The sequence below is a fragment of the Falco naumanni genome, chromosome 4, assembly GCF_017639655.2.
Source record: "Falco naumanni isolate bFalNau1 chromosome 4, bFalNau1.pat, whole genome shotgun sequence".
Classification (NCBI taxonomy): domain Eukaryota; kingdom Metazoa; phylum Chordata; class Aves; order Falconiformes; family Falconidae; genus Falco; species Falco naumanni.
This window is the reverse complement of record NC_054057.1, coordinates 113,372,219-113,393,613: the sequence shown is the minus strand read 5'-3', so window position 1 is coordinate 113,393,613 and position 21,395 is coordinate 113,372,219. Positions and strand designations below refer to the sequence as shown.

General features: G+C 52.1%; 1 long non-coding RNA gene across 2 annotated transcripts; it reads left to right on the top strand.

Annotated features, from left to right (window-relative positions):
- The first annotated feature begins 7,577 nt into the window (after positions 1-7,577).
- On the top strand, positions 7,578-13,643 carry LOC121087704. Of its 2 annotated transcripts, none has more exons than XR_005827704.1 (4): positions 7,578-7,762; positions 12,638-12,735; positions 12,902-13,049; positions 13,587-13,643. It is a non-coding gene; the product is annotated as an uncharacterized LOC121087704 (long non-coding RNA). The 2 variants fall into 2 exon arrangements; XR_005827705.1 differs by lacking the exons at positions 7,578-7,762; positions 13,587-13,643 and adding exons at positions 12,259-12,278; positions 13,149-13,183.
- The last annotated feature ends 7,752 nt before the right edge of the window (positions 13,644-21,395 follow it).

Below are 21,395 nucleotides of genomic sequence, written 5' to 3'. Positions count from 1 at the left end.
GGCGCGCTGGGTTGAGCGCTCGGCCCTGAGGGCGGGCCGGGCGGGGGGGGATGTGGCGGGGCCGGCGCTCGGCGCGGCGGGGAGCGCCTGGTGCCGGCGGCGGGCGGGCTGAGGCGGGCGGCCCGGCCCGGGACCGGCGGGGCTGCCGGCCGTTCTCGTCTCCCCGGCAGCGACGGCGGTCAGCGGGCTCCTCACGGTGCTGCCTATTTTGGGCTGGTTTTTTTTTTTTTTTTTTTTTGTCTCTCGGGGCTGCGCCGCTACCTCAGCGCGGAGGCGAGGAGCGGCGGCGGGGGGCGCGGCCCCGGTGCTCGCCATTGTGGCGGCCTGGCGGGGGCCCGGGAGAGGGAGGGGTCGGCCCGCGGCGACCTGCCGCCGCCCCCCCCGCCGCCTCTGGGCTGCCCGGGCAGCCGCCGCAGCTCTGCGCGGGGCTTTGTCTTTCCCCCAGCCGCCGGCCTGAGCCGCGGCAGCGGGCTGACTGGAAGCGCCCTGCAAGTCTGACGTGGGTATCGCTGCCGTGCATGTTGTCTGCCTGTCTACCGACCGTTCCTGCCTCTTGTTCTGCTGGGGTTATTCCTTTGGGTAACGCGTTGGGCTCCGAATGGAGTGCATCCTGACTTCCTCCTGACCCCTGCGAGACGTTACCGGTGTTTGCCTTCCTCGTGTTTCACAGGGCCTCGGCTGTCGTGTGCGGAGAAGCTGTCAGCCTTGTCAGAAGAGAGCGTGAAGCCAGCAAGCGCATCGTGGTGCTTCGGGACCAAGCTGATACCGCAGGCATCCGTCTTTTGTTTGCGAAAAGGGATCGCGAGGAAACGTGCCGGTGTCGGAGGGGAAGAGGTAGGAGGCAGCTTTCAACCGCTTTTAGGCTTAACTCCTGTGTTCCTGAGAACGGTTCTGGCCTTTGAGGGGTTTGCTTTTGGCTTTTTGCCTTAAGCTCGTCCTCCGTCACCGCTGTCGGCGTGCGCCGAGCCGCTGCTTAGGGAACGGTGGCGGTCCAGGCTGTGTGCGTGCCGACCGTCCTCGAGGCTATAGCTGTGTTCTACCCTATAAAAAGCTTTCCGTAATACCGTGCTTCCGTTAGGACGCAATTTTCTCGAGTTCCCCCCCCACCTCAGGGTGATTTTCCCACACACCTGCAGGCAGCAGGACTAACGTCATCTCCTTTTGCCCGCTTGGGCTCGGACTAAAATCCCTTCCCCTGGCTATTCTTTAGCTTGTACAGCCTTTGAGCCTTCCCTCGGGCCTGGCTGATGGTCCTTTGCCATTTCACCCCGTTCACAGCCAGCGTGAGTTTCGGTACCCGACTATGTCAACGAATTTCAGCTGCACGACAAACCTGCTTTTTTGTCAATTAAATTAAGCTCAGCCTTTTAATTGCTTTCGAAGGGAACTACAGGAGATCCTGTCGGCGTGGGTGGCCTAGCGTAAGCGATGATGGAAAGGCGCATCGGATGTGACCTCCGTGTCAGCTCGGTGTGCCTCAGACAGACTGCCTTTGGCACTCCGTGGCGTGCTGCGCAGCTCCGGAAATTAACGGTAGGGGAAAAAAAATGGGCGAAAATGACAGTCACGTAGAAACACGAGTTGGGAAGAAATGCTATACGTGAGGGCTTTCCGTTGAGCGAGGCAGCTGATCTTGCTTGTGGATCTTTGGGGTACGAGCCTGATGCCGAGCAGCTCGTTTTTCATTTGACGTGCCTGGAGTTGTTTTCAAAGGGATGGAAGAGAAGCTTATGAAATAGGATAGGTTACTGAGTCTTCCTAAAACGCTCACGACAGTTATGTATAAAGCCGAAGCGAAGGACGAGGGAATAAAGTTCTGTGCTTTCTATAGTAAATACGGTACGCTTAAAAGTGATCTCCGTGCAGGGTCCTAGTTGTTTCTGTTTTTAAAATCAGAAAGAAGTTTAAGAAGTCTCAGCGGTTAGTCGTGCGGGAAATAAATGGCTCTTCCGCAAAAAATTCCACGGCAGCAAGGCTCTTTGAACGATTCTTCTCGCAATCGATTCCGACTACAGCCAGTTCATGGTTTAATGTCGAGGTGTATGCTTGCTCTCCTCTAAAGCAGTATTTCATTTGCATTTCAGTCCTGTGGGTCATGACAAATTTGGGAAGAACACCGAAGGAAACTTTTCATCCTGGGACACAGAAGGTAGGAGGTGAGTTGTTTTTTGGGTTTTTTTTTTTTTTTTTTGAGTGGGGTTTTTTTTTTGTTTGTTTTGTTCCAACTACAGCCAGTTCATGGTTTAATGTCGAAGTGTATGCTTGCTCTCCTCTAAAGCAGTATTTCATTTGCATTTCAGTCCTGTGGGTCATGACAAATTTGGGAAGAACCCGAAGGAAACTTTTCATCCTGGGACACAGAAGGTAGGAGGTGAGTTGTTTTTTGGGTTTTGTTTTTTTTTTTTTTTTGAGTGGGTTTTTTTTTTTTTTTTGTTTGTTTTGTTTCTGTTTGGGGTTTTTTTTTGGTTGGTCGGTTGTGGCTTTTTATTCTTTTCTGGAAAAATAAGTCGTTACGTAGAAATGCTAGCGGTTTGTTTCTTTCTGTAGCAGGATGATAATGAGGAGTAGAGTTACAGGTAGAAAATCGGCTGTCTTTTGTCAGTTGAAGTGGCTACTTTTGAAATTGAACAAATACAGGAGTACATTAACGGGGGGTTTTGCGCTGTGTCTTCGGTACCGGTGTGCTAAAGATGTCGTTTTGTTTACGGGATTTATCGGCTGTCGAAGAGCAAGAGGTAAATGTAAACTTTTCACTCCTAGCACTCGCTCGGTGACGTATACCGACCTCGATATCAATTGCTTATTGCAGTGAAAAACTGCGGCGTTTCTGTGAAACGTCTGAGATCGAAAATCATTTCAGGCACTGGCATAACCTATCATACTAATAGATGACCAGCTTTGGTAATGTCATCAAAAAAATCGTAATCTGTGATGGAAAGCAGTGTATGAGGTATCTGCTACTTGAGCATGTAATGGAGCTGGTACGAAGCGTATGTTGCCGTGCGTAGGTCGTATACAAAAGATGTATATAACAGTCCTTAGAGGAGTCCTTATTTGAGGTCTTTTGTTTGATTGTCTGTTTGTCCTGTAGTTTTTGGTTTTCTTTCTCCGGGACCTGTGAATTTTGAATTTGGAGTCCTGCATGCCAAGGATGGGCAGCTTACAGGTGAGGAAACGTTCGGCGCCGGTGAGTTTTTCACCTTTGTCTTGGCTGAGGGTTGCATAAGATGCTTGAGCTTCACTGCGAGTACAAACATTCACGGTCCTGACCCTCTTAGACTTCGTCTTGGGAGCCTTGAAGGCTTGTATACCAATCGAATCGTTACACTGAATAAACCGTTTCTTTTTTTTTCTAGCGGGCGTTCCCAGAATGAAGCGGTGTGGAGCTGAAGGGGACTACGATTTCACGGTGACGGAGCCGTTTGGACCGAGTCGTGAAGATCTCTTCGGTGTTTGTTCAAGGAAATTTAGTCCCGAGACAGTCCTCTTGCTCGCTGGCGAAACGGTAGGAAACTGCTTTTGTTGATCTTGACGGTGCAGTCTGTTGGAAAATAAAGATTCCTTGAGAGATCAGAACCACATACGTTGTTTCTCTGATGTAAAGGTGAACGGGCCTGTGTCGTTCAAGGAAAGACTCAACGTTGGTTTTGTTTCTCTGAAACACAAAGTGCCCCATCTAAAGTGATTACAGAGTCTGAATTGATTTTTAAAAAGCAGAGACTCGTGCCGTTTGCAAACCGCCTGTCGCACTGCTCAAAGACAAAAGACGTTCACCCGAGAAAGTTTTTGGAAACGAATGTCAAATAGACGTGGGGAAAGAGCTGGAGAGGTTTATGTATTGTCTGTCGAATTACCTTCTCTTTAATGCCCTTGCATTTTACAAGAAAAGGTTTCATTGCCTCTTTTATCGTTAAGGCAATGTTGCTGGTGTTTTTATAAGGAAAAAAAAAAGTGTATGCCCTGTCTCACGCGTGTTTCTTTTTTTTTTTATTTTTTTTTTTTTTTTTTTTTTTTTTTTCTCTTTCTCTCTAGACTGGTGGAATTGAATATGTTCACTGGAAGAACTTGATCCAGCGAGATGTGAAGCCGGGCCGTGGGCAGAGTTCCCTTCTCGATTCCATTCGTATAATAAAGGGTGCAGTCTGTTAGCTAGGCTGGCTGCAAGTACCCAATTTTTTTCGCCAGGCGGCAGCAGTGGCGCCGGCTGCAGTACCCATTTTTTTTCGCCAGGCGGCAGCAGTAGCGCCGCCCTGCAGAGTAAGGGCAGCGCATGCGCAGACCGGGCTTGAAGCCAAAGGGGGCGGGGTTTGGGGCGGCGCCGCATGCGTATGACGCAATGCCGCTTCTGCGCATGCGCAGAAGGGTTACTGGCAAAACTAAGGGCAGCGCATGCGCAGTGCCGGCTTGAAGCCAAAGGGGGCGGGGTCTCCGGCGGCGTCGCATGCGTATGACGCAATGCCGCTTCTGCGCAATGCGCAGAAGGGGTACCTGGGCAAAACTAAGGGCAGCGCATGCGCAGTGCCGGCTTTGAAGCCAAAGGGGGCGGGGTCTCCGGCGGCGTCGCATGCGTATGACGCAATTCCGCTTTTTTCCCGTGCGCAGAAACGGCTTTGACCCCCTAGGGCGGGGCTTCGGCCTCGCACGTACGGGCTACGCAGACGGCCCCGGACGTGGGGTTCTTTTCCAGCCAGCGCGGCGCGACCGGCGCGCCCGTGGCGGTGCGGAGCCTTCGCCGGGAGCCTGGAAGACTTTCGGGCCGGGGTCGTGCGGCCGGCGCGCTGGGTGAGCGCTCGGCCCTGAGGGCGGCCGGGCGGGGGGGGATGTGGCGGGCCGGCGCTCGGCCGCGGCGGGGAGCGCCTGGTGCCGGCGGCGGGCGGGCTGAGGCGGGCGGCCCGGCCCGGGACCGCGGGGCTGCCGGCCGTTTCGTCTCCCCCGGCAGCGACGGCGGTCAGCGGGCTCCTCACGGTGCTGCCTATTTTGGGGCTGGTTTTTTTTTTTTTTTTTTTTTGTCTCTCGGGGCTGCGCCGCTACCTCAGCGCGGAGGCGAGGAGCGGCGGCGGGGGGCGGCCCGGTGCTCGCCACTTGTGGCGGCCTGGCGGGGGCCCGGGAGAGGGAGGGGTCGGCCCGCGGCGACCTGCCGCCGCCCCCCCCCGCCGCTCTGGGCTGCCCGGGCAGCCGCCGCAGCTCTGCGCGGGGCTTTGTCTTTCCCCCAGCCGCCGGCCTGAAGCCGCTGGCAGCGGGCTGACTGGAAAGCGCCCCTGCAAGTCTGACGTGGGTATCGCTGCCGTGCATGTTGTCTGCCTGTCTACCGACCGTTCCTGCCTCTTGTTCTGCTGGGGTTATTCCTTTGGGTAACGCGTTGGGCTCCGAATGGAGTGCATCCTGACTTCCTCCTGAACCCCTGCGAGACGTTACCGGTGTTTGCCTTCCTCGTGTTTCACCAGGGCCTCGGCTGTCGTGGTGCGGAGAAGCTGTCAAGCCTTGTCAGGAAGAGAGCGTGAAGCCAGCAAAGCGCATCGTGGTGCTTCGGGACCAAGCTGATACCGCAGGCATCCGTCTTTTGTTTGCGAAAAGGGATCGCGAAGGAAACGTGCCGGTGTCGGAGGGGGAAGAGGTAGGAGGCAGCTTTCAACCGCTTTTAGGCTTAACTCCCTGTGTTCCTGAGAACGGTTCTGGCCTTTGAGGGGTTTGCTTTTGGCTTTTTGCCTTAAGCTCGTCCTCCGTCACCGCTGTCGGCGTGCGCCGAGCCGCTGCTTAGGGAACGGTGGCGGTCCAGGCTGTGTGCGTGCCGACCGTCCTCGAGGCTATAGATGTGTTCTACCCTATAAAAAGCTTTCCGTAATACCGTGCTTCCGTTAGGACGCAATTTTCTCGAGTTCCCCCCCCACCTCAGGGTGATTTTCCCACACACCTGCAGGCAGCAGGACTAACGTCATTCCTTTTGCCCGCTTGGGCTCGGACTAAAATCCCTTCCCTGGCTATTCTTTAGCTTGTACAGCCTTTGAGCCTTCCCTCGGGCCTGGCTGATGGTCCTTTGCCATTTCACCCCGTTCACAGCCAGCGTGAGTTTCGGTACCCGACTATGTCAACGAATTTCAGCTGCACCGACAAACCTGCTTTTTTGTCAATTAAATTAAGCTCAGCCTTTTAATTGCTTTCGAAGGGAACTACAGGAGATCCTGTCGGCGTGGTGGCCTAGCGTAAGCGATGATGGAAAGGCGCATCGGAGTGACCTCCGTGTCAGCTCGGTGTGCCTCAGACAGACTGCCTTTGGCACTCCGTGGCGTGCTGCGCAGCTCCGGAAATTAACGGTAGGGGAAAAAAAAATGGGCGAAAATGACAGTCACGTAGAAACACGAGTTGGGAAGAAATGCTATACGTGAGGGCTTTTCCGTTGGGCGAGGCAGCTGATCTTGCTTGTGGATCTTTGGGGTACGAGCCTGATGCCGAGCAGCTCGTTTTTTCATTTGACGTGGCCTGGAGTTGTTTTCAAAGGGATGGAAGAGAAGCTTATGAAATAGGATAGGTTACTGAGTCTTCCTAAAACGCTCACGACAGTTATGTATAAAGCCGAAGCGAAGGACGAGGGAATAAAGTTCTGTGCTTTCTATAGTAAATACGGTACGCTTAAAAGTGATCTCCGTGCAGGGTCCTAGTTGTTTCTGTTTTTAAAATCAGAAAGAAGGTTTAAGAAGTCTCAGCGGTTAGTCGTGCGGGAAATAAATGGCTCTTCGCAAAAAATTCCACGGCAGCAAGGGCTCTTTGAACGATTCTTCTCGCAATCGATTCCGACTACAGCCAGTTCATGGTTTAATGTCGAGGTGTATGCTTGCTCTCCTCTAAAGCAGTATTTCATTTGCATTTCAGTCCTGTGGGTCATGACAAATTTGGGAAGAACCCGAAGGAAACTTTTCATCCTGGGACACAGAAGGTAGGAGGTGAGTTGTTTTTTTGGGTTTTTTTTTTTTTTTTGAGTGGGGTTTTTTTTTTGTTTGTTTTGTTCCAACTACAGCCAGTTCCATGGTTTTAATGTCGAAGTGTATGCTTGCTCTCCTCTAAAGCAGTATTTCATTTGCATTTCAGTCCTGTGGGTCATGACAAATTTGGGAAGAACCCGAAGGAAACTTTTTCATCCTGGGGACACAGAAGGTAGGAGGTGAGTTGTTTTTTGGGTTTTTTTTTTTTTTTTTTTTGAGTGGGTTTTTTTTTTTTTTTTTTTTTTTTTGTTTTTGTTTGGGGTTTTTTTTTTTGTTGGTCGGTTGTGGCTTTTTATTATTTTGTGGAAAAATAAGTCGTTACGTAGAAATGCTAGCGGTTTGTTTCTTTCTGTAGCAGGATGATAATGAGAGTAGAGTTACAGGTAGAAAATCGGCTGTCTTTGTCAGTTGAAGTGGCTACTTTGAAATTGAACAAATACAGGAGTACATTAACGGGGGGTTTTGCGCTGTGTCTTCGGTACCGGTGTGCTAAAGATGTCGTTTTGTTTACGGGATTTATCGGCTGTCGAAGAGCAAGAGGTAAATGTAAACTTTTCCACTCCTAGCACTCGCTCGGTGACGTATACCGACCTCGATATCAATTGCTTATTGCAGTGAAAAACTGCGGCGTTTCTGTGAAACGTCTGAGATCGAAAATCATTTCAGGCACTGGCATAACCTATCATACTAATAGATGACCAGCTTTGGTAATGTCATCAAAAATCGTAATCTGTGATGGAAAGCAGTGTATGAGGTATCTGCTACTTGAGCATGTAATGGAGCTGGTACGAAGCGTATGTTGCCGTGCGTAGGTCGTATACAAAAGATGTATATAACAGTCCTTAGAGGAGTCCTTATTTGAGGTCTTTTGTTTGATTGTCTGTTTGTCCTGTAGTTTTTTGGTTTTCTTTCTCCGGGACCTGTGAATTTTGATTTGGAGTCCTGCATGCCAAGGATGGGCAGCTTACAGGTGAGGAAACGTTCGGCGCCGGTGAGTTTTTCACCTTTGTCTTGGCTGAGGGTTGCATAAGATGCTGAGCTTCACTGCGAGTACAAAACATTCACGGTCCTGACCCTCTTAGACTTCGTCTTGGGAGCCTTGAAGGGCTTGTATACCAATCGAATCGTTACACTGAATAAACCGTTTCTTTTTTTTCTAGCGGGCGTTCCCAGAATGAAGGCGGTGTGGAGCTGAAGGGGACTAACGATTTCACGGTGACGGAGCCATTTGGACCGAGTCTTGAAGATCTCTTCGGTGTTTGTTCAAGGAAACTTAGTCTCGAGACAGTCCTCTTGCTCGCTGGCGAAACGGTAGGAAACTGCTTTGTTGATCTTGACGGTGCAGTCTGTTGGAAAATAAAGATTCCTTGAGAGATCAGAACCACATACGTTGTTTCTCTGATGTAAAGGTGAACGGGCCTGTGTCGTTCAAGGAAAGACTCAACGTTGGTTTTGTTTCTCTGAAACACAAAGTGCCCCATCTAAGTGATTACAGAGTCTGAATTGATTTTTTAAAAAGCAGAGACTCGTGCCGTTTGCAAACCGCCTGTCGCACTGCTCAAAGACAAAAGACGTTCACCCGAGAAAGTTTTTGGAAACGAATGTCAATAGACGTGGGGGAAAGAGCTGGAGAGGTTTATGTATTGTCTGTCGAATTACCTTCTCTTTAATGCCCTTGCATTTTACAAGAAAAGGTTTCATTGCCTCTTTTATCGTTAAGGCAATGTTGCTGGTGTTTTTATAAGGAAAAAAAAAAGTGTATGCCCTGTCTCTCGAGTGATTCTTTTTTTTTTTTTTTTTTTTTTTTTTTTTTTTTTTTTTTTTTTTCTCTTTCTCTCTAGACTGGTGGAATTGAATATGTTCACTGGAAGAACTTGATCCAGCGAGATGTGATGCCGGGCCGTGGGCAGAGTTCCCTTCTCGATTCCATTCGTATAATAAAGGGTGCAGTCCTGTTAGCTAGGCTGGCTGCAGTACCCAATTTTTTTCGCCAGGCGGCAGCAGTGGCGCCGGCTGCAGTACCCATTTTTTTTCGCCAGGCGGCAGCAGTAGCGCCGCCCTGCAGAGTAAGGGCAGCGCATGCGCAGACCGGGCTTGAAGCCAAAGGGGGCGGGGTTTGGGGCGGCGCCGCATGCGTATGACGCAATTCCGCTTCTGCGCATGCGCAGGAGGGTTACTGGCAAAACTAAGGGCAGCGCATGCGCAGTGCCGGCTTGAAGCCAAAGGGGGCGGGGTCTCCGGCGGCGCCGCATGCGTATGACGCAATGCCGCTTCTGCGCATGCGCAGATACTGGCAAAACTAAGGGCAGCGCATTGCCGGCTTGTGGCGGCGTCGCATGCGTATGACGCAATTCCGCTTTTTTCCCGTGCGCAGAAACGGCTTGACCCCTAGGGGCGGGGCTTCGGCCTCGCACGTACGGGCTACGCAGACGGCCCCGGAAGTGGGGTTCTTTTCCAGCCCGCGCGGCGCGCCGGCGCGCCCGTGGCGGTGCGGAGCCTTCGCGGGAGCCTGGAAGACTTTCGGGCCGGGTCGTGCGGCGGCGCGCTGGGTGAGCGCTCGGCCCTGAGGGCGGCCGGGCGGGGGGGGATGTGGCGGGCCGGCGCTCGGCCGCGGGGCGGCGGGGAGCGCCTGGTGCCGGCGGCGGGCGGGCTGAGGCGGGCGGCCCCGGCCCGGGACCGGCGGGGGCTGCCGGCCCGTTCTCGTCTCCCCGGCAGCGACGGCGGTCAGCGGGCTCCTCACGGTGCTGCCTATTTTGGGCTGGTTTTTTTTTTTTTTTTTTTTTTTGTCTCTCGGGGGCTGCGCCGCTACCTCAGCGCGGAGGGCGAGGAAGCGGCGGCGGGGGGCGGCCCCGGTGCTCGCCACTTGTGGGCGGCCCTGGCGGGGCCCGGGAGAGGGAGGGGTCGGCCCGCGGCGACCTGCCGCCGCCCCCCCCCGCCGCCCTCTGGGGCTGCCCGGGCAGCCCGCCGCAGCTCTGCGCGGGGCTTTGTCTTTCCCCCAGCCGCCGGCCTGAGCCGCGGCAGCGGGCTGACTGGAAGCGCCTGCAAGTCTGACGTGGGTATCGCTGCCGTGCATGTTGTCTGCCTTGTCTACCGACCGTTCCTGCCTCTTGTTCTGCCTGGGGTTATTCCTTTGGGTAACGCGTTGGGCTCCGAATGGAGTGCATTCCTGACTTCCTCCTGACCCCTGCGAGACGTTACCGGTGTTTGCCTTCCTCGTGTTTCACAGGGCCTCGGCTGTCGTGTGCGGAGAAGCTGTCAGCCTTGTCAGAAGAGAGCGTGAAGCCAGCAAGCGCATCGTGGTGCTTCGGGACCAAGCTGATACCGCAGGCATCCGCTCTTTTGTTTGCGAAAAGGGATCGCGAGGAAACGTGCCGGTGTCGGAGGGGGAAGAGGTAGGAGGCAGCTTTCAACCGCTTTTAGGCTTAACTCCTGTGTTCCTGAGAACGGTTCTGGCCTTTGAGGGGTTTGCTTTTGGCTTTTTGCCTTAAGTCCGTCCTCCGTCACCGCTGTCGGCGTGCGCCGAGCCGCTTGCTTAGGGAACGGTGGCGGTCCAGGCTGTGTGCGTGCCGACCGTCCTCGAGGCTATAGCTGTTGTTCTACCCTATAAAAAGCTTTCCGTAATACCGTGCTTCCGTTTAGGACGCAATTTTCTCTGAGTTCCCCCCCACCTCAGGGTGATTTTCCCACACACCTGCAGGCAGCAGGACTAACGTCATCTCCTTTTGCCCGCTTGGGCTCGGACTAAAATCCCTTCCCTGGCTATTCTTTAGCTTGTACAGCCTTTGAGCCTTCCCTCGGGCCTGGCTGATGGTCCTTTGCCATTTCACCACCCGTCACAGCCAGCGTGAGTTTCGGTACCGACTATGTCAACGAATTTCAGCTGCACGACAAACCCTGCTTTTTTGTCAATTAAATTAAGCTCAGCCTTTTAATTGCTTTCGAAGGGAACTACAGGAGATCCTGTCGGCGTGGTGGCCCTAGCGTAAGCGATGATGGAAAGGCGCATCGGATGTGACCTCCGTGTCAGCTCGGTGTGCCTCAGACAGACTGCCTTTGGCACTCCGTGGCCTGCTGCGCAGCTCCGGAAATTAACGGTAGGGGAAAAAAAATGGGCGAAAATGACAGTCACGTAGAAACACGAGTTGGGAAGAAAATGCCTATACGTGAGGGCTTTCCGTTGGGCGAGGCAGCTGATCTTGCTTGTGGATCTTTGGGGTACGAGCCTGATGCCGAGCAGCTCGTTTTTCATTTGACGTGCCTGGAGTTGTTTTCAAAGGGATGGAAGAGAAGCTTATGAAATAGGATAGGTTACTGAGTCTTCCTAAAACGCTCACGACAGTTATGTATAAAGCCGAAGCGAAGGACGAGGGAATAAAGTTCTGTGCTTTCTATAGTAAATACGGTACGCTTAAAAGTGATCTCCGTGCAGGGGTCCTAGTTGTTTCTGTTTTTAAATCAGAAAGAAGTTTAAGAAGTCTCAAGCGGTTAGTCGTGCGGGAAATAAATGGCTCTCCGCAAAAAATTCCACGGCAGGCAAGGCTCTTTGAACGATTCTTCTCGCAATCGATTCGACTACAGCCAGTTCATGGTTTAATGTCGAGGTGTATGCCTTGCTCTCCTCTAAGCAGTATTTCATTTGCATTTCAGGTCCTGTGGGTCATGACAAATTTGGGAAGAACCCCGAAGGAAACTTTTCATCCTGGGACACAGAAGGTAGGAGGTGAGTTGTTTTTTGGGGTTTTTTTTTTTTTTTTTGAGTGGGGTTTTTTTTTTTGTTTGTTTTGTTCCAACTACAGCCCAGTTCATGGTTTAATGTCGAAGTGTATGCTTGCTCTCCTCTAAAAGCAGTATTTCATTTGCATTTCAGTCCTGTGGGTCATGACAAATTTGGGAAGAACCCGAAGGAAACTTTTCATCCTGGGACACAGAAGGTAGGAGGTGAGTTGTTTTTTGGGTTTTTTTTTTTTTTTTTTTGGGGGGTTTTTTTTTTTTTTTTTTTTGTTTTGTTTCTGTTTGGGGTTTTTTTTTTTGGTTGGTCGGTTGTGGCTTTTTATTCTTTTCTGGAAAAATAAGTCGTTACGTAGAAATGCTAGCGGTTTTGTTTCTTTCTGTAGCAGGCTGATAATGAGGAGTAGAGTTACAGGTAGAAAATCGGCTGTCTTTGTCAGTTGAAGTGGCTACTTGAAATTGAACAAATACAGGAGTACATTAACGGGGGGTTTTGCGCTGTGTCTTCTCGGTACCGGTGTGCTAAAGATGTCGTTTTGTTTACGGGATTTAACGGCTGTCGAAGAGCAAGAGGTAAATGTAAAACTTTTCACTCCTAGCACTCGCTCGGTGACGTATACCGACCTCGATATCAATTGCTTATTGCAGTGAAAAACTGCGGCGTTTCTGTGAAACGTCTGAGATCGAAAATCATTTCAGGCACTGGCATAACCCTATCATACTAATAGATGACCAGCTTTGGTAATGTCATCAAAAAATCGTAATCTGTGATGGAAAGCAGTGTATGAGGTATCTGCTACTTGAGCATGTAATGGAGCTTGGTACGAAGCGTATGTTGCCGTGCGTAGGTCGTATACAAAAGATGTATATAACAGTCCCTTAGAGGAGTCCTTATTTGAGGTCTTTTGTTTGATTGTCTGTTTGTCCTGTAGTTTTTGGTTTTCTTTCTCCGGGACCTGTGAATTTTGAATTTGGAGTCCTGCATGCCAAGGGATGGGCAGCTTACAGGTGAGGAAAACGTTCGGCGCCGGTGAGTTTTTCACCTTTGTCTTGGCTGAGGGTTGCATAAGATGCTGAGCTTCACTGCGAGTACAAACATTCACGGTCCTGACCCTCTAGACTTCGTCTTGGGAGCCTTGAAGGCTTGTATACCAATCGAATCGTTACACTGAATAAACCGTTTCTTTTTTTTCTAGCGGGCGTTCCCAGAATGAAGCGGTGTGGAGCTGAGGGGACTACGATTTCACGGTGACGGAGCCATTTGGACCGAGTCTTGAAGATCTCTTCGGTGTTTGTTCAAGGAAACTTAGTCTCGAGACAGTCCTCTTGCTCGCTGGCGAAACGGTAGGAAACTGCTTTTGTTGATCTTGACGGTGCAGTCTGTTGGAAAATAAAGATTCCTTGAGAGATCAGAACCACATACGTTGTTTCTCTGATGTAAAGGTGAACGGGCCCTGTGTCGTTCAAGGAAAGACTCAACGTTGGTTTTGTTTCTCTGAAACACAAAGTGCCCCCATCTAAAGTGATTACAGAGTCTGAATTGATTTTTAAAAAGCAGAGACTCGTGCCCGTTTGCAAACCGCCTGTCGCTACTGCTCAAAGACAAAAGACGTTACACCGAGAAAGTTTTTGGAAACGAATGTCAAATAGACGTGGGGAAAGAGCTGGAGAGGTTTATGTATTGTCTGTCGAATTACCTTCTCTTTAATGCCCTTGCATTTTACAAGAAAAGGTCATTGCCTCTTTTATCGTTAAGGCAATGTTGCTGGTGTTTTTATAAGGAAAAAAAAAAAGTGTATGCCCTGTCTCTCGAGTGATTCTTTTTTTTTTTTTTTTTTTTTTTTTTTTTTTTTTTTTTTTTTTTTTTCTCTTTCTCTCTAGACTGGTGGAATTGAATATGTTCACTGGAATAACTTGATCCAGCGAGATGTGAAGCCGGGCCGTGGGCAGAGTTCCCTTCCTCGATTCATTCGTATAATAAAGGGTGCAGTCTGTTAGCTAGGCTGGCTGCAGTACCCAATTTTTTCGCCAGGCGGCAGCAGTGGCGCCGGCCTGCAGTACCCATTTTTTTTCGCCAGGCGGCAGCAGTAGCGCCGCCCTGACAGAGTAAGGGCAGCGCATGCGCAGACCGGGCTTGTAAGCCAAAGGGGGCGGGGTTTGGGGGCGGCGCCGCATGCGTATGACGCCAATGCCGCCTTCTGCGCATGCGCAGAAGGGTTACTGGCAAAACTAAGGGCAGCGCATGCGCAGTGCCGGCTTGAAGCCAAAGGGGGCGGGGTCTCCGGCGGCGTCGCATGCGTATGACGCAATTCCGCTTTTTTCCCGTGCGCAGAAAACGGCTTGACCCCTAGGGGCGGGGCTTCGGCCTCGCACGTACGGGCTACGCAGACGGCCCCGGAAGTGGGGTTCTTTTCCAGCCCGCGCGGCGCGCCGGCGCGCCCGTGGCGGTGCGGAGCCTTCGCCGGGAGCCTGGAAGACTTTCGGGCCGGGTCGTGCGGCGGCCGCGCTGGGTGAGCGCTCGGCCTGAGGGCGGCCGGGCGGGGGGGGGATGTGGCGGGCCGGCGCTCGGCCGCGGCGGGGAGCGCCTGGTGCCGGCGGCGGGCGGGCTGAGGCGGGCGGCCCGGCCCGGGACCGGCGGGGCTGCCGGCCGTTCTCGTCTCCCCGGCAGCGACGGCGGTCAGCGGGCTCCTCACGGTGCTGCCTATTTTGGGCTGGTTTTTTTTTTTTTTTTTTTTTTGTCTCCTCGGGGCTGCGCCCGCTACCTCAGCGCGGAGGCGAGGAGCGGCGGCGGGGGGCGGCCCCGGTGCTCGCCACTTGTGGCGGCCTGGCGGGGCCCGGGAGAGGAGGGGTCGGCCCGCGGCGACCTGCCGCCGCCCCCCCCGCCGCCTCTGGGCTGCCCGGGCAGCCGCCGCAGCTCTGCGCGGGGCTTTGTCTTTCCCCCAGCCGCCGGCCTGAGCCGCGGCAGCGGGCTGACTGGAAGCGCCCTGCAAGTCTGACGTGGGTATCGCTGCCGTGCACTGTTGTCTGCCTGTCTACCGACCGTTCCTGCCTCTTGTTCTGCTGGGGGTTATTCCTTTGGGTAACGCGTTGGGCTCCGAATGGAGTGCATCCTGACTTCCTCCTGACCCCTGCGAGACGTTACCGGTGTTTGCCTTCCTCGTGTTTCACAGGGCCTCGGCTGTCGTGTGCGGAGAAGCTGTCAGCCTTGTCAGAAGAGAGCGTGAAGCCAGCAAGCGCATCGTGGTGCTTCGGGACCAAGCTGATACCGCAGGCATCCGTCTTTTGTTTGCGAAAAGGGGATCGCGAGGAAACGTGCCGGTGTCGGAGGGGGAAGAGGTAGGAGGCAGTTTTCAACCGCTTTTAGGCTTAACTCCTGTGTTCCTGAGAACGGTTCTGGCCTTTGAGGGGTTTGCTTTTGGCTTTTTGCCTTAAGCCCGTCCTCCGTCACCGCTGTCGGCGTGCGCCGAGCCGCTGCTTAGGGAACGGTGGCGGTCCAGGCTGTGTGCGTGCCGACCGTCCTCGAGGCTATAGCTGTGTTCTACCCTATAAAAAGCTTTCCGTAATACCGTGCTTCCGTTAGGACGCAATTTTCTCGAGTTCCCCCCCCACCTCAGGGTGATTTTCCCACACACCTGCAGGCAGCAGGACTAACGTCATCTCCTTTTGCCCGCTTGGGCTCGGACTAAAATCCCTTCCCTGGCTATTCTTTAGCTTGTACAGCCTTTGAGCCTTCCCTCGGGCCTGGCTGATGGTCCTTTGCCATTTCACCCCGTTCACAGCCAGCGTGAGTTTCGGTACCGACTATGTCAACGAATTTCAGCTGCACGACAAACCTGCTTTTTTGTCAATTAAATTAAGCTCAGCCTTTTAATTGCTTTCGAAGGGAACTACAGGAGATCCTGTCGGCGTGGTGGCCTAGCGTAAGCGATGATGGAAAGGCGCATCGGATGTGACCTCCGTGTCAGCTCGGTGTGCCTCAGACAGACTGCCTTTGGCACTCCGTGGCGTGCTGCGCAGCTCCGGAAATTAACGGTAGGGGAAAAAAAATGGGCGAAAATGACAGTCACGTAGAAACACGAGTTGGGAAGAAATGCTATACGTGAGGGCTTTCCGTTGGGCGAGGCAGCTGATCTTGCTTGTGGATCTTTGGGGTACGAGCCTGATGCCGAGCAGCTCGTTTTTCATTTGACGTGCCTGGAGTTGTTTTCAAAGGGATGGAAGAGAAGCTTATGAAATAGGATAGGTTTACTGAGTCTTCCTAAAACGCTCACGACAGTTATGTATAAAGCCGAAGCGAAGGACGAGGAATAAAGTTCTGTGCTTTCTATAGTAAATACGGTACGCTTAAAAGTGATCTCCGTGCAGGGTCCTAGTTGTTTCTGTTTTTAAAATCAGAAAGAAGTTTAAGAAGTCTCAGCGGTTAGGTCGTGCGGGAAATAAATGGCTCTTCCGCAAAAAATTCCACGGCAGCAAGGCTCTTTGAACGATTCTTCTCGCAATCGATTCCGACTACAGCCAGTTCATGGTTTAATGTCGAGGTGTATGCTTGCTCTCCTCTAAAGCAGTATTTCATTTGCATTTCCAGTCCTGTGGGTCATGACAAATTTGGGAAGAACCCGAAGGAAACTTTTCATCCTGGGACACAGAAGGTAGGAGGTGAGTTGTTTTTTGGGTTTTTTTTTTTTTTTTTGTGGGGTTTTTTTTTTTGTTTGTTTTGTTCCAACTACAGCCAGTTCATGGTTTAATGTGGAAGTGTATGCTTGCTCTCCTCTAAAGCAGTATTTCATTTGCATTTCAGTCCTGTGGGTCATGACAATTTGGGAAGAACCCGAAGGAAACTTTTCATCCTGGGACCACAGAAGGTAGGAGGTGAGTTGTTTTTTGGGTTTTTTTTTTTTTTTTTTTGCGTGGGTTTTTTTTTTTTTTTGTTTGTTTTGTTTCTGTTTGGGGTTTTTTTTTTTGGTTGGTCGGTTGTGGCTTTTTATTCTTTTCTGGAAAAATAAGTCGTTACGTAGAAATGCTAGCGGTTTGTTTCTTTCTGTAGCAGGATGATAATGAGGAGTAGAGTTACAGGTAGAAAATCGGCTGTCTTTGTCAGTTGAAGTGGCTACTTTGAAATTGAACAAATACAGGAGTACATTAACGGGGGTTTTGCGCTGTGTCTTCGGTACCGGTGTGCTAAAGATGTCGTTTTGTTTACGGGATTTATCGGCTGTCGAAGAGCAAGAGGTAAATGTAAACTTTTCACTCCTAGCACTCGCTCGGTGACGTATACCGACCTCGATATCAATTGCTTATTGCAGTGAAAACTGCGGCGTTTCTGTGAAACGTCTGAGATCGAAAATCATTTCAGGCACTGGCATAACCTATCATACTAATAGATGACCAGCTTTGGTAATGTCATCAAAAATCGTAATCTGTGATGGAAAGCAGTGTATGAGGTATCTGCTACTTGAGCATGTAATGGAGCTGGTACGAAGCGTATGTTGCCGTGCGTAGGTCGTATACAAAAGATGTATATAACAGTCCTTAGAGGAGTCCTTATTTGAGGTCTTTTGTTTGATTGTCTGTTCTGTCCTGTAGTTTTTGGTTTTCTTTCTCCGGGACCTGTGAATTTTGAATTATGGAGTCCTGCATGCCAAGGATGGGCAGGCTTACAGGTGAGGAAACGTTCGGCGCCGGTGAGTTTTTCACCTTTGTCTTGGCTGAGGGTTGCATAAGATGCTGAGCCTTCACTGCGAGTACAAACATTCACAGGTCTCCTGACCTCTTAGACTTCGTCTTGGGAGCCTTGGAAGGCTTGTATACCAATCGAATCGTTACACTGAATAAACCGTTTCTTTTTTTCTAGCGGGCGTTCACCAGAATGAAGCGGTGTGGAGCTGAAGGGGACTACGATTTCACGGTGACGGAGCCTTTGGACCGAGTCTTGAAGATCTCTTCGGTGTTTGTTCAAGGAAACTTAGTCTCGAGACAGTCCTCTTGCTCGCTGGCGAAACGGTAGAAACTGCTTTTGTTGATCTTGACGGTGCAGTCTGTTGGAAAATAAAGATTCCTTGAGAGATCAGAACCACATACGTTGTTTCTCTGATGTAAAGGTGAAAGGGCCTGTGTCGTCAAGGAAAGACTCAACGTTTGGTTTTGTTTCTCTGAAACACAAAGTGCCCCATCTAAAGTGATTACAGAGTCTGATTGATTTTTAAAAAGCAGAGACTCGTGCCGTTTGCAAAACCGCCTGTCGCACTGCTCAAAGACAAAAAGACGTTCACCCGAGAAAGTTTTTGAAAACGAATGTCAAAATAGACGTGGGGAAAGAGCTGGAGAGGTTTATGTATTGTCTGTCGAATTACCTTCCCTTTAATGCCCTTGCATTTTACAAGAAAGGTTTTCATTGCCTCTTTTATCGTTAAGGCAATGTTGCTGGTGTTTTTATAAGGAAAAAAAAAAGTGTATGCCCTGTCTCTCGAGTGATTTTTTTTTTTTTATTTTTTTTTTTTTTTTTTTTTTCTCTTTCTCTCTAGACTGGTGGAATTGGAATAATGTTCACTGGAAGAAACTTGATCCAGCGAGATGTGAACGCCGGGCGTGGGCAGAGTTCCCTTCTCGATTCCCATTCGTATAATAAAGGGTGCAGTCTGTTAGACTAGGCTGGCCTGCAGTACCCAATTTTTTTTCGCCAGGCGGCAGCAGTGGCGCCGGCTGCAGTACCCATTTTTTTTCGCCAGGCGGCAGCAGTAGCGCCGCCCTGCAGAGTAAGGGCAGCGCATGCGCAGACCGGGCTTGAAGCCAAAGGGGGCGGGGTTTGGGGCGGCGCCGCATGCGTATGACGCAATGCCGCTTCTGCGCATGCGCAGAAGGGTTACTGGCAAAACTAAGGGCAGCGCATGCGCAGTGCCGGCTTGAAGCCAAAGGGCGGGGTCTCCGGCGGCGTCGCATGCGTATGACGCAATGCCGCTTCTGCGCATGCGCAGAAGGGGTACTGGCAAAACTAAGGGCAGCGCATGCGCACTGCCGGCTTGAAGCCAAAGGGGGCGGGGTCTCCGGCGGCGTCGCATGCGTATGACGCAATTCCGCTTTTTTCCCGTGCGCAGAAACGGCTTGACCCCTAGGGGCGGGGCTTCGGCCTCGCACGTACGGGCTACGCAGACGGCCCCGGAAGTGGGGTTCTTTTCCAGCCCGCGCGGCGCGCCGGCGCGCCCGTGGCGGTGCGGAGCCTTCGCCGGGAGCCTGGAAGACTTTCGGGCCGGGTCGTGCGGCGGCGCGCTGGGTGAGCGCTCGGCCTGAGGGCGGCCGGGCGGGGGGGGATGTGGCGGGCCGGCGCTCGGCCGCGGCGGGGAGCGCCTGGTGCCGGCGGCGGGCGGGCTGAGGCGGGCGGCCCGGCCCGGGACCGGCGGGGCTGCCGGCCGTTCTCGTCTCCCCGGCAGCGACGGTGGTCAGCGGGCTCCTCACGGTGCTGCCTAGTTTGGGCTGGTTTTTTTTTTTTTTTTTTTTTGTCTCTCGGGGCTGCGCCGCTACCTCAGCGCGGAGGCGAGGAGCGGCGGCGGGGGCGGCCCCGGTGCTCGCCACTTGTGGCGGCCTGGCGGGGCCGGGAGAGGGAGGGGTCGGCCCGCGGCGACCTGCCGCCCCCCCCCGCCGCCTCTGGGCTGCCCGGGCAGCCGCCGCAGCTCTGCGCGGGGCTTTGTCTTTCCCCCAGCCGCCGGCCTGAGCCGCGGCAGCGGGCTGACTGGAAGCGCCCTGCAAGTCTGACGTGGGTATCGCTGCCGTGCATGTTGTCTGCCTGTCTACCGACCGTTCCTGCCTCTTGTTCTGCTGGGGTTATTCCTTTGGGTAACGCGTTGGGCTCCGAATGGAGTGCATCCTGACTTCCTCCTGACCCCTGCGAGACGTTACCGGTGTTTGCCTTCCTCGTGTTTCACAGGGCCTCGGCTGTCGTGTGCGGAGAAGCTGTCAGCCTTGTCAGAAGAGAGCGTGAAGCCAGCAAGCGCATCGTGGTGCTTCGGGACCAAGCTGATACCGCAGGCATCCGTCTTTTGTTTGCGAAAAGGATCGCGAGGAAACGTGCCGGTGTCGGAGGGGGAAGAGGTAGGAGGCAGCTTTCAACCGCTTTTAGGCTTAACTCCTGTGTTCCTGAGAACGGTTCTGGCCTTTGAGGGGTTTGCTTTTGGCTTTTTGCCTTAAGCTCGTCCTCCGTCACCGCTGTCGGCGTGCGCCGAGCCGCTGCTTAGGGAACGGTGGCGGTCCAGGCTGTGTGCGTGCCGACCGTCCTCGAGGCTATAGCTGTGTTCTACCCTATAAAAAAGCTTTCCGTAATACCGTGCTTCCGTTAGGACGCAATTTTCTCGAGTTCCCCCCCACTCAGGGTGATTTCCCACACACCTGCAGGCAGCAGGACTAACGTCATCTCCTTTTGCCCGCTTGGGCTCGGACTAAAATCCCTTCCCTGGCTATTCTTTAGCTTGTACAGCCTTTGAGCCTTCCCTCGGGCCTGGCTGATGGTCCTTTGCCATTTCACCCCGTTCACAGCCAGCGTGAGTTTCGGTACCGACTATGTCAACGAATTTCAGCTGCACGACAAACCTGCTTTTTTGTCAATTAAATTAAACTCAGCCTTTTAATTGCTTTCGAAGGGAACTACAGGAGATCCTGTCGGCGTGGTGGCCTAGCGTAAGGATGATGGAAAAGGCGCATCGGATGTGACCTCCGTGTCAGCTCGGTGTGCCTCAGACAGACTGCCTTTGGCACTCCGTGGCGTGCTTTGCGCAGCTCCCGGAAATTAACGGTAGGGGAAAAAAAATGGGCGAAAATGACAGTCACGTAGAAACACGAGTTGGGAAGAAATGCTATACGTGAGGGCTTTTCCGTTGGGCGAGGCAGCTGATCTTGCTTGTGGATCTTTGGGGTACGAGCCTGATGCCGAGCAGCTCGTTTTTCATTTGACGTGCCTGGAGTTTTTCAAAGGGATGGAAGAGAAGCTTATGAAATAGGATAGGTTACTGAGTCTTCCTAAAACGCTCACGACAGTTATGTATAAAAGCGAGCGAAGGACGAGGGAATAAAGTTCTGTGCTTTCTATAGTAAATACGGTACGCTTAAAAGTGATCTCCGTGCAGGGTCCTAGTTGTTTCTGTTTTTAAAATCAGAAAGAAGTTTAAGAAGTCTCAGCGGTTAGTCGTGCGGAAATAAATGGCTCTTCCGCAAAAAATTCCACGGCAGCACAGGCTCTTTGAACGCATTCTTCTCGCCAATCGATCCGACTACAGCCAGTTCATGGTTTAATGTCGAGGTGTTTGGCTTGCTCTTCCTCCTAAAGCAGTATTTCATTTGCATTTCAGTCCTGTGGGTCATGACAAATTTGGGAAGAACCCGAAGGAAACTTTTCATCCTGGGACACAGAAGGTAGGAGGTGAGTTGTTTTTTGGGTTTTTTTTTTTTTTTTTGAGTGGTTTTTTTTTGTTTTGTTTGTTTTGTTTTCTGTTTGGGGTTTTTTTTTTGGTTGGTCGGTGGTGGCTTTTTATTCTTTTCTGGAAAAATAAGTCGTTACGTAGAAATGCTAGCGGTTTGTTTCTTTCTGTAGCAGGTTGATAATGAGGAGTAGAGTTACAGGTAGAAAATCGGCTGTCTTTGTCAGTTGAAGTGGCTACTTTGAAATTGAACAAATACAGGAGTACATTAACGGGGGGTTTTGCGCTG